Source organism: Rattus norvegicus, chromosome 7 (assembly GCF_021556685.1).
Source record: "Rattus norvegicus strain SHRSP/BbbUtx chromosome 7, alternate assembly SHRSP_T2T, whole genome shotgun sequence".
Lineage (NCBI taxonomy): Eukaryota > Metazoa > Chordata > Mammalia > Rodentia > Muridae > Rattus > Rattus norvegicus.
In genome coordinates, this window is record NC_141540.1 from 136,505,757 (window position 1) to 136,512,402 (window position 6,646).

The 6,646-nt window shown below is 42.3% G+C and overlaps 1 long non-coding RNA gene across 1 annotated transcript; it reads left to right on the forward strand.

Moving 5' to 3' along the window:
- The first annotated feature begins 3,795 nt into the window (after positions 1-3,795).
- Positions 3,796-6,331, forward strand: LOC148004949 (uncharacterized). Its single transcript, XR_015624971.1, has 3 exons — positions 3,796-4,354; positions 4,556-4,629; positions 5,446-6,331. It is a non-coding gene; the product is annotated as an uncharacterized LOC148004949 (long non-coding RNA).
- The last annotated feature ends 315 nt before the right edge of the window (positions 6,332-6,646 follow it).

Below are 6,646 nucleotides of genomic sequence, written 5' to 3' on the forward strand. Positions count from 1 at the left end.
CATCAAACCACAATAAAAACATACAATTGATCTTTGAGTACTAAATAAAAGTGATTTTAAAACACTTAGCAGTTATAATAGGTATATTATAATGTGTTATATTATTAATATATATTTATGTTATATAATAATATAAGGAATATAATATATTATAATTTACATATTTCTATTTATTATTTATAATTTTCAGATTTATAAAAATATATTGAATTATGAATATGATATGTTGTTGTATGTTATATAATATGTATATTATATATTATATGTTATGATGTATCATATATACTATATACAACATATTACATTCCTAAATATAGCTTATCCAGTATGTAAAATCATACTGCATATATGTTTCCCGGACTGACTCTTTGTCACTGGTGTGTTTTTCCCAGGGGAAAGCACCCTCCTCCACCCCCAGCATTCTCTGGTTGCCTGTAGTTCTCTGTTGAGTCCTCATGGGCTTTTCCCTGTCCACTTTGGCAAGTTCATTGGTGTTCTTTTCCTTGTACAGCTCACGTTTGGGCAGTTGTGTTGGTGAGACTTTATGGTTGAGCTTCTGGTATTACAAGGAGACACAATCTCACAGTAAACCCCCTGATACTCTGGTTCTTACAATCTTTCCACCCCCTTCTCCAATGATCCCTGAGGCTTAGGTGCAGGAGCGGTTTGCAGACGTATCCATGGGGACTGAGCTCCACAACTCTGTGTTTTGATTGGTTGTAGTTGTATGTAGTCATCTCCATCCAGTGCAAGGGGATGTTTCTTTAATTTGGTTGAAGATTCTGACCTGTGAAAATACTTAGATTGTTGTTAGGGCTTGTACTGGCTAAGTAGATTAGTCATTATAGATTCTCCCTTAATAACCATGAGTTCACCAGCACTGAATAAAGCCTTTAAGTACGCCAGGGTAAGACCTGGAGAGGAACATGTCTGCCCCACAGTTCGGCTAAGGTAAACAGCAAATTTTAAGATCAATTTACAGGGGGTTGGGGATTTAGCTCAGTGGTTAGAGCGCTTGCCTAGGAAGCGCAAGGTCCTGGGTTCGGTCCCCAGCTCTGAAAAAAAAAGAACCAAAAAAAAAAAAAAAAAAGATCAATTTACAGAAGTCGTTTCAGGAACTGCCAGTAACAGACAATGTACAGTACTTTAGATCAAAATTAAATTAACATGCTGAAATAGATTATAAATGTTCCTTTCCAGACTTCCTGTGTTGTCTTCCTGCTGACGTTTTTCTTAGCATCTATCACGTCTGCTGGGTATGCCTTTGACTTAATCCCAGTTACCTGGAACGAAACTCGAGCAGCCAGAGATTTCTGTATACGCTGCGTATCCCAACATCTCTACCACTTATAGTACTTCCTGGCTCCCACGCAGAGTCAAATGAAGTGATCGATGAATCGCCAGTTTCACTGAAAGACAACCACACAATCTTAATTTTTATTTTTAGAAAAATTAAAGACAACAAATGCTCCAACTCAAACTGAGAAACTTGGATCGCAGTCACTCAGACAAATAAGATCCCTGAATGAGCCTAGGAAGTAATTTCTAGTAGACAAATTACTCTAGTTTCGAGTAGCATAAAAATGAGTAAATAACTTCTCGATAAAAATAAATCTGTAATTCATGAACCTCCAATGAGTCTCATGGATGAAAGTGGGAAGTCATAGACAAACTGTAATGGGGACAAAAACGCAACTATTATGAAAGCTAAAGGGAGGGCTGGAGAGATGGCTCAGCAGTAAGAGCATGGACTGATCTTCCAGAGGTCCCGAGTTCAATTCCCAGCAACCACATGGTGGCTCACAACCATCTGTAATGGGATCTGATGCCCTCTTCTGGTGTGTCTGAAGACAGCTACAGTGTCCTCACATATATTAAATGAATAAATAAATAAATCTTTAAAAAATAAATAAATAAAAGCTAAAGGGAGAATAATAGATGGTTATGGGGGTTATTTATAACTCTACGTCCCCAGAGTTTAATCTCAAAAATAAACAACCTTTTCTAAAAACATAAATTCTTAAGACTGACTTGTAAACAAAAATCAGAGTAGGCCATTAGCTGTCATTTACCAAAAAAAAAAAAATCATCAAATCTTTATTTTAAATATAAAAGACTCTTGACGATTTTTTTTTCATCTTTTCCTGTAAAATTTCAAGGAAGAAAATCTAACCTATGTGCTCTGGGAGATGACGGGCTTTGTATTTTACCAAGCGACTTCACTCTCCGGCATCTTTCTTTTTCTCTGGGCCTACTGATCTGAGTCATGGTGTTAATAACAGCTCAGAAACACAGCACTTGCTGTGGCATGGTGGGGGAGAGCCCTTACGCTCAACTGTAGAGCTCATTTTGCTCCTCCACCTGCAGAATATTAAACAGTCTACTGAAGGGGGTGCCCTCTCAACAATGGTTTATGATATGAGGAAATACTGATGTTTTTCTCCATCCAATATTATTAGCTCCATTGTTGAACATTGTACATACATCTTTACTATGCCGGCATAGCACTTTTCAACCTGAAACTCCAGCTTAACTTGTGTTGTCTCTTACCCATCAATAGCAGGTGGTCTCAGGAATCTGCCTGATGTGCTGTCCACGGTCTAAAGTGCTAGAGTAAAGGGGCTATTGAAACTGTTTCATTCACAGAGTTCCCCAATTTGAAACGTTACTCATGATTTTGCTATGGTTTGACCGTGCTTCCTCCCTAGTTCATCTGTTGATGTTTAATGGCTATTGTGATTGGATTGGGAGGAAGGGGTGTTGTGGTAGTTTGAATATCCTTGGCCCATGGGAAATGGCACTATTAGGAGGTGTGGCCTTATTAAAATAGGCGTGGCCTTGTTGGAGGAAGTGTGTGATGATGTAGGTGGGCTTTGAGATTTCCTAGTGCTTAAGTTCTGCCCAGTGTAGAAGAGACTCTCCTCATGGCTGCCTGCAGAAGAAGGTCTCCTCCTGGCTACCTTAGGATCAAGATATAGAACTCTGAGATGCTCTTCCAATACCATGTCGCCTGGACACTGCCATACTTCCCATAATGGTGATAATGGACCGAACCTCTGAAACCGTAAGCCAACCCCAATGAAATGTTTCCATAATCAGAGTTACCTTGGTCATGGTGTCTCTTCACAGCAATGAAGACAAATGTTTAGCAGGTGACAAGAGTGGTGAACTGGTAAAAAGGTGGCAAGGAAATATTTACTCCTTCCATGGTGTGAGGACACCTGATATCTTCTACGACAATGTCACCCACAGAGAACAACCCCCTAACCAGACAGATGCCGCGGTCTCATCTAAGCTTCCCCAGCAATAAATTTCTGCTGTTTATAAAAATGCCTTCCAAAGCATTTTATTATGGCAGCACAAATGGAATGGTGTATTCTCACAAAATCCCATCACAGTCTGACGACCACCCTTTAAAAGTTATACAAACTGCTGAAAAGACGTAGGTTAGTTCATCACAAACAAAACTAAGTTAATACCATGAAGTTTCCAGTTAACTTTCTTCCATATTCTTTGTGGTTTTCCTTCAATTAAATAATTGTATCAGAAAGAAAAAATACCCTTTTTTCCCCTTTTATATTAAGCAGCTGCAACAAGCTTTTCTGCTTCTAGATTAAAATTGTGGTTTCTTCCTGTGTCCTTCCTATGACATTTTGCATATTTCTCATTATTTGCACATTCTTAGGTTTACACAGCATTTGCCTGTTACAGTCCGTTCTTGGCTATGTTTCCATTTGCTATTTGTGTCCAAGTTAAATAAAGCCAGTTGGAGGGGGCAGGAAGGTTCTATTAAATAGAAACATTGTGATTGCAAAGCTGATACTGTGGAAAGGCAGGAGATCTGGAAGTGTCAGACTTAAATAAAGGGTGGCATTTATTTAATAGGTTTAGAAACAATTACTAACCAGATTCTTGGTGTGGAGTTTGTATAAATGTAGCAGTTTCCTCTTGATTGAAACACTCCATCTGGAGCAAGGCACCGGAACACTCAGGATGCAAGCAAATCCAACAAGGCTCAGGAAATACAACTGACAAGTCCCAGGACATTTCTAAAACTGGGAAGGGCACAAAGTCCTTCTCCGAAGCTTTGTAAGCAGTAACGACTGCTAAAATGAGGGGACTCTCAGACCTCTCCAGCTGTCTGTGAGTTGTCCAGAAGGCTTCACGGATTGGACTTCATTAACTGTCACCCAGGCTGAAATGGACTTTTGGATGATGCAGATGTCTTTGAGTCACACATGGTCCTCTAGCTCCTCACCCACACTCTTGTAAATAACCTCAATGAACACATCAGCTCACCGAGCTGGACCTTGGTGGAAGCCTTACTTTGGTCTGTCATTGGTTCTCCATCTTGGTGAGTAGATGCTAGTTCAGGTCTACACTGGGAACGTCATAAAAAGGCAGGGTAGCATCTTCTCACTACCCTGTCGGTTTGGGGCTTGGGAGGTTATTCTTTTTCATAAGAAAATAAAAAATAACACCAGAATTTATATTGTGACCAAGAAAAGAAAAGCACAGGGGAGGAACATTTGACCCTTTTCCTTTGCCTGACCAGTGTCTTAGTGAGGCTGTCCAATGTGTAAACAATTCTGGAAGACAGAAGTCTGAGAATTGGACACGTCCACGATGGTGAGCATTTCTCTTGTCTATACATGTTGTCTATAGCACAAAAACTCATTCAGTAGCTAAAATACTTTCCCTCTCTTGTCAGGGAGGAAAGGTGGTGTGGGTGGAGTGAGGGAGGAAGGGAAAAGACTATACTTGACCTGGTTTTTTTTTTTTAAACTGCACCTGAATGCCCCAGTTCTCCACTTCCTCTGCTCAGTAGAGGGACCCACTCTCCACCATCAGCCATCTGTCCCCTGGGAATGGAAGCCCAATTTTTACTTGACTCTGGCAGCATCTAGCTCAGAACGCTACTGATCTCTCGTTGGCCTCTGTGCTAAGAGAATATGATTACCAGTTTGCTTTTCCCTCCTCTCTCTAATCCTTGCTCCTTCCAGAGAACGCTGACTCCCTTCCTAGTCCCTCAGTTCTCAGAGCAGCGCTCACTCCAGTCTCTTTCTCATTGGGGAGAAGCTGTCACGATGTTAATCTGGGAGTAACAAGTTTACCCACTCCTAGTTGCTCTGTAAGGGGAACTGAGAGAGGGTGCAGTTTGCACAGCCTCCTTTAAATATGCTGTAATTATCCTGGTAATTAGCTCTATTTTCCCATTTTATGCCTGCCGGCTGGGATGTAACTAAAACCCTACAGAGGGAGCCGCAGTTCAGTGTGAGGGCACTCTGGGTATTTCGGGCTATTTGTTGTTCTCTGTCCTAGCAGAGGGAAATCTGGCTGAAATGAGGTTAAATGGAAAGCAACGAGATCAGAGGGCAGAGCCAGGCTTTAACAAACCATGCCAGCATCTGGAAACATGACTCAACTGCTTATGGCTTTCAATAGGTGTCAACCAGCAACACTAGCAGCTCCTAGTGAGGAAAGACGGCATTGAAATGCCCCCCATGCAGCCACCGGTCAAGTGGAAGTCTAAGGTAGATGATTTGGAGCAGAGCGATGGAGTGGGCAAGCAGGTGACTGAAATAGATGGACGAGTAAACACCCAGTCTCTCTCCTTGTGATCATCACATGCACTTCCTACTCCTTGATACGGGAGTATACAGCAAGGGCAGCCCGAATCCCCTCATATATCTGCACATTCCCGGAGATTAAAAAGGAAAATTAACGAGGATGGAGCTGTGTCAGGCTCCAAGCCAAGCACTTCGATGCATTGTTTCATTTCACTGGCCAGAGCACAATTAAAGAAATTAACTCAGGGGGTTGGGGATTTGGCTCAGTGGCAGAGCGCTTGCCTAGGAAGCGCAAGGCCCTGGGTTCGGTCCCCAGCTCCGAAAAAAAGAACCAAAAAAAAAAAAAAAAAAAAAAAAGAAAAGAAAGAAATTAACTCAGAGAAAGTGAGCACCCGGGCAATGTCTGCCGGAGAGCTGAGATTCAAACTCAGACCCGCCCTGCTATTTACACTCCTTACATTTCTCAGCGTGCAAAAGGAAGGGGGGGGGGAATGCTTCATCGCCAGGAAGAGAGCATCACACATAATACAACTACCATACAAACAATCCCACCCCACCCCGCTCTTTCCTGGAGTTTCTCTGGTGTCATAGATACGTGGAGACTTCCAGAACACCATCAACTTAGGCACATAACTTTTTGTTCATCTCTGTTTTGGCGAGGAAGCGGGCTTTTAAAAGCCTCCTGTCGGGGCTGGGGATTTAGCTCAGTGGTAGAGCGCTTACCTAGGAAGCGCAAGGCCCTGGGTTCGTTCCCGGCTCCCAAAAAAAAAAAAAAAAAAAAAAAGAACCAAAAAAAAAAAGCCTCCTGTCGCTCTCCGTCTGAGTTTGAGGTCCTCGATTATTCTCTGCCGTCAAAACTCAGACAAACTCTGTTATTTTATTAGGCTGTGATTTATATGTCGCCTAGGTGGGGTGGCCGCAGAACGGGAGAGTGAGAGGATGTATCAGGCCCGGAGCAGACTGGGCTCGCCCATTACAGCTAGCCAGTGTGTCCAGCACTTGATAGGTACTAATGCGGCTTCTGCCTCCTGCAGAGCCCAGTGCGTGCCCTGGAGAGCCAGGTCCAGGTGCAGCAA